Source organism: Ixodes scapularis, unplaced genomic scaffold, assembly GCF_016920785.2.
Source record: "Ixodes scapularis isolate PalLabHiFi unplaced genomic scaffold, ASM1692078v2 PGA_scaffold3__209_contigs__length_174095766, whole genome shotgun sequence".
Taxonomy (NCBI): domain Eukaryota; kingdom Metazoa; phylum Arthropoda; class Arachnida; order Ixodida; family Ixodidae; genus Ixodes; species Ixodes scapularis.
The window spans coordinates 156,117,789-156,126,244 of record NW_024609868.1 but is presented as its reverse complement, the minus strand read 5'-3'; positions in this window follow the sequence as shown (position 1 = coordinate 156,126,244).

The following is an 8,456-nucleotide window of genomic DNA, read 5'->3' as shown; positions in this document are numbered from 1 at the left end:
TTGCGACAGGCAAAAGTCTGGGCCAGAGCAGGTACGAGACCACTCGAACGGCATTCTCGTTGCGAACGTCGGCGTTACGGCGTTACGGCATTCGGCGTTTGGGGAACGCGCTTGAACAGATTTATGGGACGTGAGTGCGAGTTTTAGCTCGGGACGACGTTGCAACCCTCAAGTAGTGCGTGCAGCGAACTGTTTTAACGATCCAAAAAGGTGGGCAGCGATCACCGGCAACTTGCTTTTTGCGACAGGCAAAAGTCTGGGCCAGAGCAGGTACGAGACCACTCGAACGGCATTCTCGTTGCGAACGTCGGCGTTACGGCGTTACGGCATTCGGCGTTTGGGGAACGCGCTTGAACAGATTTATGGGACGTGAGTGCGAGTTTTAGCTCGGGACGACGTTGCAACCCTCAAGTAGTGCGTGCAGCGAACTGTTTTAACGATCCAAAAAGGTGGGCAGCGATCACCGGCAACTTGCTATTTGCGACAGGCAAAAGTCTGGGCCAGAGCAGGTACGAGACCACTCGGGCGGCATTCTCGTTGCGAACGTCGGCGTTACGGCGTTACGGCATTCGGCGTTTGGGGAACGCGCTTGAACAGATTTATGGGACGTGAGTGCGAGTTTTATCACCGGACGACGTTGCAACCCTCAAGTAGTGCGTGCAGCGAACTGTTTTAACGATCCAAAAAGGTGGGCAGCGATCACCGGCAACTTGCTTTTTGCGACAGGCAAAAGTCTGGGCCAGAGCAGGTACGAGACCACTCGAACGGCATTCTCGTTGCGAACGTCGGCGTTACGGCGTTACGGCATTCGGCGTTTGGGGAACGCGCTTGAACAGATTTATGGGACGTGAGTGCGAGTTTTAGCTCGGGACGACGTTGCAACCCTCAAGTAGTGCGTGCAGCGAACTGTTTTAACGATCCAAAAAGGTGGGCAGCGATCACCGGCAACTTGCTATTTGCGACAGGCAAAAGTCTGGGCCAGAGCAGGTACGAGACCACTCGGGCGGCATTCTCGTTGCGAACGTCGGCGTTACGGCGTTACGGCATTCGGCGTTTGGGGAACGCGCTTGAACAGATTTATGGGACGTGAGTGCGAGTTTTAGCTCGGGACGACGTTGCAACCCTCAAGTAGTGCGTGCAGCGAACTGTTTTAACGATCCAAAAAGGTGGGCAGCGATCACCGGCAACTTGCTTTTTGCGACAGGCAAAAGTCTGGGCCAGAGCAGGTACGAGACCACTCGAACGGCATTCTCGTTGCGAACGTCGGCGTTACGGCGTTACGGCATTCGGCGTTTGGGGAACGCGCTTGAACAGATTTATGGGACGTGAGTGCGAGTTTTAGATCGGGACGACGTTGCAACCCTCAAGTAGTGCGTGCAGCGAACTGTTTTAACGATCCAAAAAGGTGGGCAGCGATCACCGGCAACTTGCTATTTGCGACAGGCAAAAGTCTGGGCCAGAGCAGGTACGAGACCACTCGGGCGGCATTCTCGTTGCGAACGTCGGCGTTACGGCGTTACGGCATTCGGCGTTTGGGGAACGCGCTTGAACAGATTTATGGGACGTGAGTGCGAGTTTTAGATCGGGACGACGTTGCAACCCTCAAGTAGTGCGTGCAGCGAACTGTTTTAACGATCCAAAAAGGTGGGCAGCGATCACCGGCAACTTGCTTTTTGCGACAGGCAAAAGTCTGGGCCAGAGCAGGTACGAGACCACTCGAACGGCATTCTCGTTGCGAACGTCGGCGTTACGGCGTTACGGCATTCGGCGTTTGGGGAACGCGCTTGAACAGATTTATGGGACGTGAGTGCGAGTTTTAGCTCGGGACGACGTTGCAACCCTCAAGTAGTGCGTGCAGCGAACTGTTTTAACGATCCAAAAAGGTGGGCAGCGATCACCGGCAACTTGCTTTTTGCGACAGGCAAAAGTCTGGGCCAGAGCAGGTACGAGACCACTCGAACGGCATTCTCGTTGCGAACGTCGGCGTTACGGCGTTACGGCATTCGGCGTTTGGGGAACGCGCTTGAACAGATTTATGGGACGTGAGTGCGAGTTTTAGCTCGGGACGACGTTGCAACCCTCAAGTAGTGCGTGCAGCGAACAGTTTTAACGATCCAAAAAGGTGGGCAGCGATCACCGGCAACTTGCTATTTGCGACAGGCAAAAGTCTGGGCCAGAGCAGGTACGAGACCACTCGGGCGGCATTCTCGTTGCGAACGTCGGCGTTACGGCGTTACGGCATTCGGCGTTTGGGGAACGCGCTTGAACAGATTTATGGGACGTGAGTGCGAGTTTTAGCTCGGGACGACGTTGCAACCCTCAAGTAGTGCGTGCAGCGAACTGTTTTAACGATCCAAAAAGGTGGGCAGCGATCACCGGCAACTTGCTTTTTGCGACAGGCAAAAGTCTGGGCCAGAGCAGGTACGAGACCACTCGAACGGCATTCTCGTTGCGAACGTCGGCGTTACGGCGTTACGGCATTCGGCGTTTGGGGAACGCGCTTGAACAGATTTATGGGACGTGAGTGCGAGTTTTATTCGGGACGACGTTGCAACCCTCAAGTAGTGCGTGCAGCGAACTGTTTTAACGATCCAAAAAGGTGGGCAGCGATCACCGGCAACTTGCTATTTGCGACAGGCAAAAGTCTGGGCCAGAGCAGGTACGAGACCACTCGGGCGGCATTCTCGTTGCGAACGTCGGCGTTACGGCGTTACGGCATTCGGCGTTTGGGGAACGCGCTTGAACAGATTTTGTGGGACGTGAGTGCGAGTTTTAGCTCGGGACGACGTTGCAACCCTCAAGTAGTGCGTGCAGCGAACTGTTTTGACGATCCAAAAAGGTGGGCAGGGATCACCGGCAACTTGCTTTTTGCGACAGGCAAAAGTCTGGGCCAGAGCAGGTACGAGACCACTCGAACGGCATTCTCGTTGCGAACGTCGGCGTTACGGCGTTACGGCATTCGGCGTTTGGGGAACGCGCTTGAACAGATTTATGGGACGTGAGTGCGAGTTTTAGCTCGGGACGACGTTGCAACCCTCAAGTAGTGCGTGCAGCGAACTGTTTTAACGATCCAAAAAGGTGGGCAGCGATCACCGGCAACTTGCTATTTGCGACAGGCAAAAGTCTGGGCCAGAGCAGGTACGAGACCACTCGGGCGGCATTCTCGTTGCGAACGTCGGCGTTACGGCGTTACGGCATTCGGCGTTTGGGGAACGCGCTTGAACAGATTTATGGGACGTGAGTGCGAGTTTTAGCTCGGGACGACGTTGCAACCCTCAAGTAGTGCGTGCAGCGAACTGTTTTAACGATCCAAAAAGGTGGGCAGCGATCACCGGCAACTTGCTTTTTGCGACAGGCAAAAGTCTGGGCCAGAGCAGGTACGAGACCACTCGAACGGCATTCTCGTTGCGAACGTCGGCGTTACGGCGTTACGGCATTCGGCGTTTGGGGAACGCGCTTGAACAGATTTATGGGACGTGAGTGCGAGTTTTAGCTCGGGACGACGTTGCAACCCTCAAGTAGTGCGTGCAGCGAACTGTTTTAACGATCCAAAAAGGTGGGCAGCGATCACCGGCAACTTGCTATTTGCGACAGGCAAAAGTCTGGGCCAGAGCAGGTACGAGACCACTCGGGCGGCATTCTCGTTGCGAACGTCGGCGTTACGGCGTTACGGCATTCGGCGTTTGGGGAACGCGCTTGAACAGATTTTGTGGGACGTGAGTGCGAGTTTTAGCTCGGGACGACGTTGCAACCCTCAAGTAGTGCGTGCAGCGAACTGTTTTGACGATCCAAAAAGGTGGGCAGCGATCACCGGCAACTTGCTTTTTGCGACAGGCAAAAGTCTGGGCCAGAGCAGGTACGAGACCACTCGAACGGCATTCTCGTTGCGAACGTCGGCGTTACGGCGTTACGGCATTCGGCGTTTGGGGAACGCGCTTGAACAGATTTATGGGACGTGAGTGCGAGTTTTAGCTCGGGACGACGTTGCAACCCTCAAGTAGTGCGTGCAGCGAACTGTTTTAACGATCCAAAAAGGTGGGCAGCGATCACCGGCAACTTGCTATTTGCGACAGGCAAAAGTCTGGGCCAGAGCAGGTACGAGACCACTCGGGCGGCATTCTCGTTGCGAACGTCGGCGTTACGGCGTTACGGCATTCGGCGTTTGGGGAACGCGCTTGAACAGATTTTGTGGGACGTGAGTGCGAGTTTTAGCTCGGGACGACGTTGCAACCCTCAAGTAGTGCGTGCAGCGAACTGTTTTAACGATCCAAAAAGGTGGGCAGCGATCACCGGCAACTTGCTTTTTGCGACAGGCAAAAGTCTGGGCCAGAGCAGGTATGAGACCACTCGGGCGGCGTTCTCGTGAGTGCGAGTTTTAGCTCGGGACGACGTTGCAACCCTCAAGAAGTGCGTGCAGCGAACTGTTTTAACGATCCAAAAAGGTGGGCAGCGATCACCGGCAACTTGCTATTTGCGACAGGCAAAAGTCTGGGCCAGAGCAGGTACGAGACCACTCGGGCGGCATTCTCGTTGCGAACGTCGGCGTTACGGCGTTACGGCATTCGGCGTTTGGGGAACGCGCTTGAACAGATTTATGGGACGTGAGTGCGAGTTTTAGCTCGGGACGACGTTGCAACCCTCAAGAAGTGCGTGCAGCGAACTGTTTTGACGATCCAAAAAGGTGGGCAGCGATCACCGGCAACTTGCTATTTGCGACAGGCAAAAGTCTGGGCCAGAGCAGGTACGAGACCACTCGGGCGGCATTCTCGTTGCGAACGTCGGCGTTACGGCGTTACGGCATTCGGCGTTTGGGGAACGCGCTTGAACAGATTTATGGGACGTGAGTGCGAGTTTTAGCTCGGGACGACGTTGCAACCCTCAAGTAGTGCGTGCAGCGAACTGTTTTAACGATCCAAAAAGGTGGGCAGCGATCACCGGCAACTTGCTTTTTGCGACAGGCAAAAGTCTGGGCCAGAGCAGGTACGAGACCACTCGAACGGCATTCTCGTTGCGAACGTCGGCGTTACGGCGTTACGGCATTCGGCGTTTGGGGAACGCGCTTGAACAGATTTATGGGACGTGAGTGCGAGTTTTAGCTCGGGACGACGTTGCAACCCTCAAGTAGTGCGTGCAGCGAACTGTTTTAACGATCCAAAAAGGTGGGCAGCGATCACCGGCAACTTGCTATTTGCGACAGGCAAAAGTCTGGGCCAGAGCAGGTACGAGACCACTCGGGCGGCATTCTCGTTGCGAACGTCGGCGTTACGGCGTTACGGCATTCGGCGTTTGGGGAACGCGCTTGAACAGATTTATGGGACGTGAGTGCGAGTTTTAGCTCGGGACGACGTTGCAACCCTCAAGTAGTGCGTGCAGCGAACTGTTTTAACGATCCAAAAAGGTGGGCGGCGATCACCGGCAACTTGCTTTTTGCGACAGGCAAAAGTCTGGGCCAGAGCAGGTACGAGACCACTCGAACGGCATTCTCGTTGCGAACGTCGGCGTTACGGCGTTACGGCATTCGGCGTTTGGGGAACGCGCTTGAACAGATTTATGGGACGTGAGTGCGAGTTTTAGCTCGGGACGACGTTGCAACCCTCAAGTAGTGCGTGCAGCGAACTGTTTTAACGATCCAAAAAGGTGGGCAGCGATCACCGGCAACTTGCTATTTGCGACAGGCAAAAGTCTGGGCCAGAGCAGGTACGAGACCACTCGGGCGGCATTCTCGTTGCGAACGTCGGCGTTACGGCGTTACGGCATTCGGCGTTTGGGGAACGCGCTTGAACAGATTTTGTGGGACGTGAGTGCGAGTTTTAGCTCGGGACGACGTTGCAACCCTCAAGTAGTGCGTGCAGCGAACTGTTTTGACGATCTAAAAAGGTGGGCAGGGATCACCGGCAACTTGCTTTTTGCGACAGGCAAAAGTCTGGGCCAGAGCAGGTACGAGACCACTCGAACGGCATTCTCGTTGCGAACGTCGGCGTTACGGCGTTACGGCATTCGGCGTTTGGGGAACGCGCTTGAACAGATTTATGGGACGTGAGTGCGAGTTTTAGCTCGGGACGACGTTGCAACCCTCAAGTAGTGCGTGCAGCGAACTGTTTTAACGATCCAAAAAGGTGGGCAGCGATCACCGGCAACTTGCTATTTGCGACAGGCAAAAGTCTGGGCCAGAGCAGGTACGAGACCACTCGGGCGGCATTCTCGTTGCGAACGTCGGCGTTACGGCGTTACGGCATTCGGCGTTTGGGGAACGCGCTTGAACAGATTTATGGGACGTGAGTGCGAGTTTTAGCTCGGGACGACGTTGCAACCCTCAAGTAGTGCGTGCAGCGAACTGTTTTAACGATCCAAAAAGGTGGGCAGCGATCACCGGCAACTTGCTTTTTGCGACAGGCAAAAGTCTGGGCCAGAGCAGGTACGAGACCACTCGAACGGCATTCTCGTTGCGAACGTCGGCGTTACGGCGTTACGGCATTCGGCGTTTGGGGAACGCGCTTGAACAGATTTATGGGACGTGAGTGCGAGTTTTAGCTCGGGACGACGTTGCAACCCTCAAGTAGTGCGTGCAGCGAACTGTTTTAACGATCCAAAAAGGTGGGCAGCGATCACCGGCAACTTGCTATTTGCGACAGGCAAAAGTCTGGGCCAGAGCAGGTACGAGACCACTCGGGCGGCATTCTCGTTGCGAACGTCGGCGTTACGGCGTTACGGCATTCGGCGTTTGGGGAACGCGCTTGAACAGATTTTGTGGGACGTGAGTGCGAGTTTTAGCTCGGGACGACGTTGCAACCCTCAAGTAGTGCGTGCAGCGAACTGTTTTGACGATCCAAAAAGGTGGGCAGCGATCACCGGCAACTTGCTTTTTGCGACAGGCAAAAGTCTGGGCCAGAGCAGGTACGAGACCACTCGAACGGCATTCTCGTTGCGAACGTCGGCGTTACGGCGTTACGGCATTCGGCGTTTGGGGAACGCGCTTGAACAGATTTATGGGACGTGAGTGCGAGTTTTAGCTCGGGACGACGTTGCAACCCTCAAGTAGTGCGTGCAGCGAACTGTTTTAACGATCCAAAAAGGTGGGCAGCGATCACCGGCAACTTGCTATTTGCGACAGGCAAAAGTCTGGGCCAGAGCAGGTACGAGACCACTCGGGCGGCATTCTCGTTGCGAACGTCGGCGTTACGGCGTTACGGCATTCGGCGTTTGGGGAACGCGCTTGAACAGATTTTGTGGGACGTGAGTGCGAGTTTTAGCTCGGGACGACGTTGCAACCCTCAAGTAGTGCGTGCAGCGAACTGTTTTAACGATCCAAAAAGGTGGGCAGCGATCACCGGCAACTTGCTTTTTGCGACAGGCAAAAGTCTGGGCCAGAGCAGGTATGAGACCACTCGGGCGGCGTTCTCGTGAGTGCGAGTTTTAGCTCGGGACGACGTTGCAACCCTCAAGAAGTGCGTGCAGCGAACTGTTTTAACGATCCAAAAAGGTGGGCAGCGATCACCGGCAACTTGCTATTTGCGACAGGCAAAAGTCTGGGCCAGAGCAGGTACGAGACCACTCGGGCGGCATTCTCGTTGCGAACGTCGGCGTTACGGCGTTACGGCATTCGGCGTTTGGGGAACGCGCTTGAACAGATTTTGTGGGACGTGAGTGCGAGTTTTAGCTCGGGACGACGTTGCAACCCTCAAGTAGTGCGTGCAGCGAACTGTTTTAACGATCCGAAAAGGTGGGCAGCGATCACCGGCAACTTGCTTTTTGCGACAGGCAAAAGTCTGGGCCAGAGCAGGTACGAGACCACTCGGGCGGCGTTCTCGTGAGTGCGAGTTTTAGCTCGGGACGACGTTGCAATCCTCAAGAAGTACGTGCAGCGAACTGTTTTAACGATCCAAAAAGGTGGGCAGCGATCACCGGCAACTTGCTTTTTGCGACAGGCAAAAGTCTGGGCCAGAGCAGGTACGAGACCACTCGGGCGGCATTCTCGTGAGTGCGAGTTTTGGCTCGGGACGACGTTGCAACCCTCAAGAAGTGCGTGCAGCGAACTGTTTTAACGATCCAAAAAGGTGGGCAGCGATCACCGGCAACTTGCTATTTGCGACAGGCAAAAGTCTGGGCCAGAGCAGGTATGAGACCACTCGGGCGGCGTTCTCGTGAGTGCGAGTTTTAGCTCGGGACGACGTTGCAATCCTCAAGAAGTACGTGCAGCGAACTGTTTTAACGATCCAAAAAGGTGGGCAGCGATCACCGGCAACTTGCTTTTTGCGACAGGCAAAAGTCTGGGCCAGAGCAGGTACGAGACCACTCGGGCGGCGTTCTCGTGAGTGCGAGTTTTAGCTCGGGACGACGTTGCAACCCTCAAGAAGTGCGTGCAGCGAACTGTTTTAACGATCCAAAAAGGTGGGCAGCGATCACCGGCAACTTGCTTTTTGCGACAGGCAAAAGTCTGGGCCAGAGCAGGTATGAGA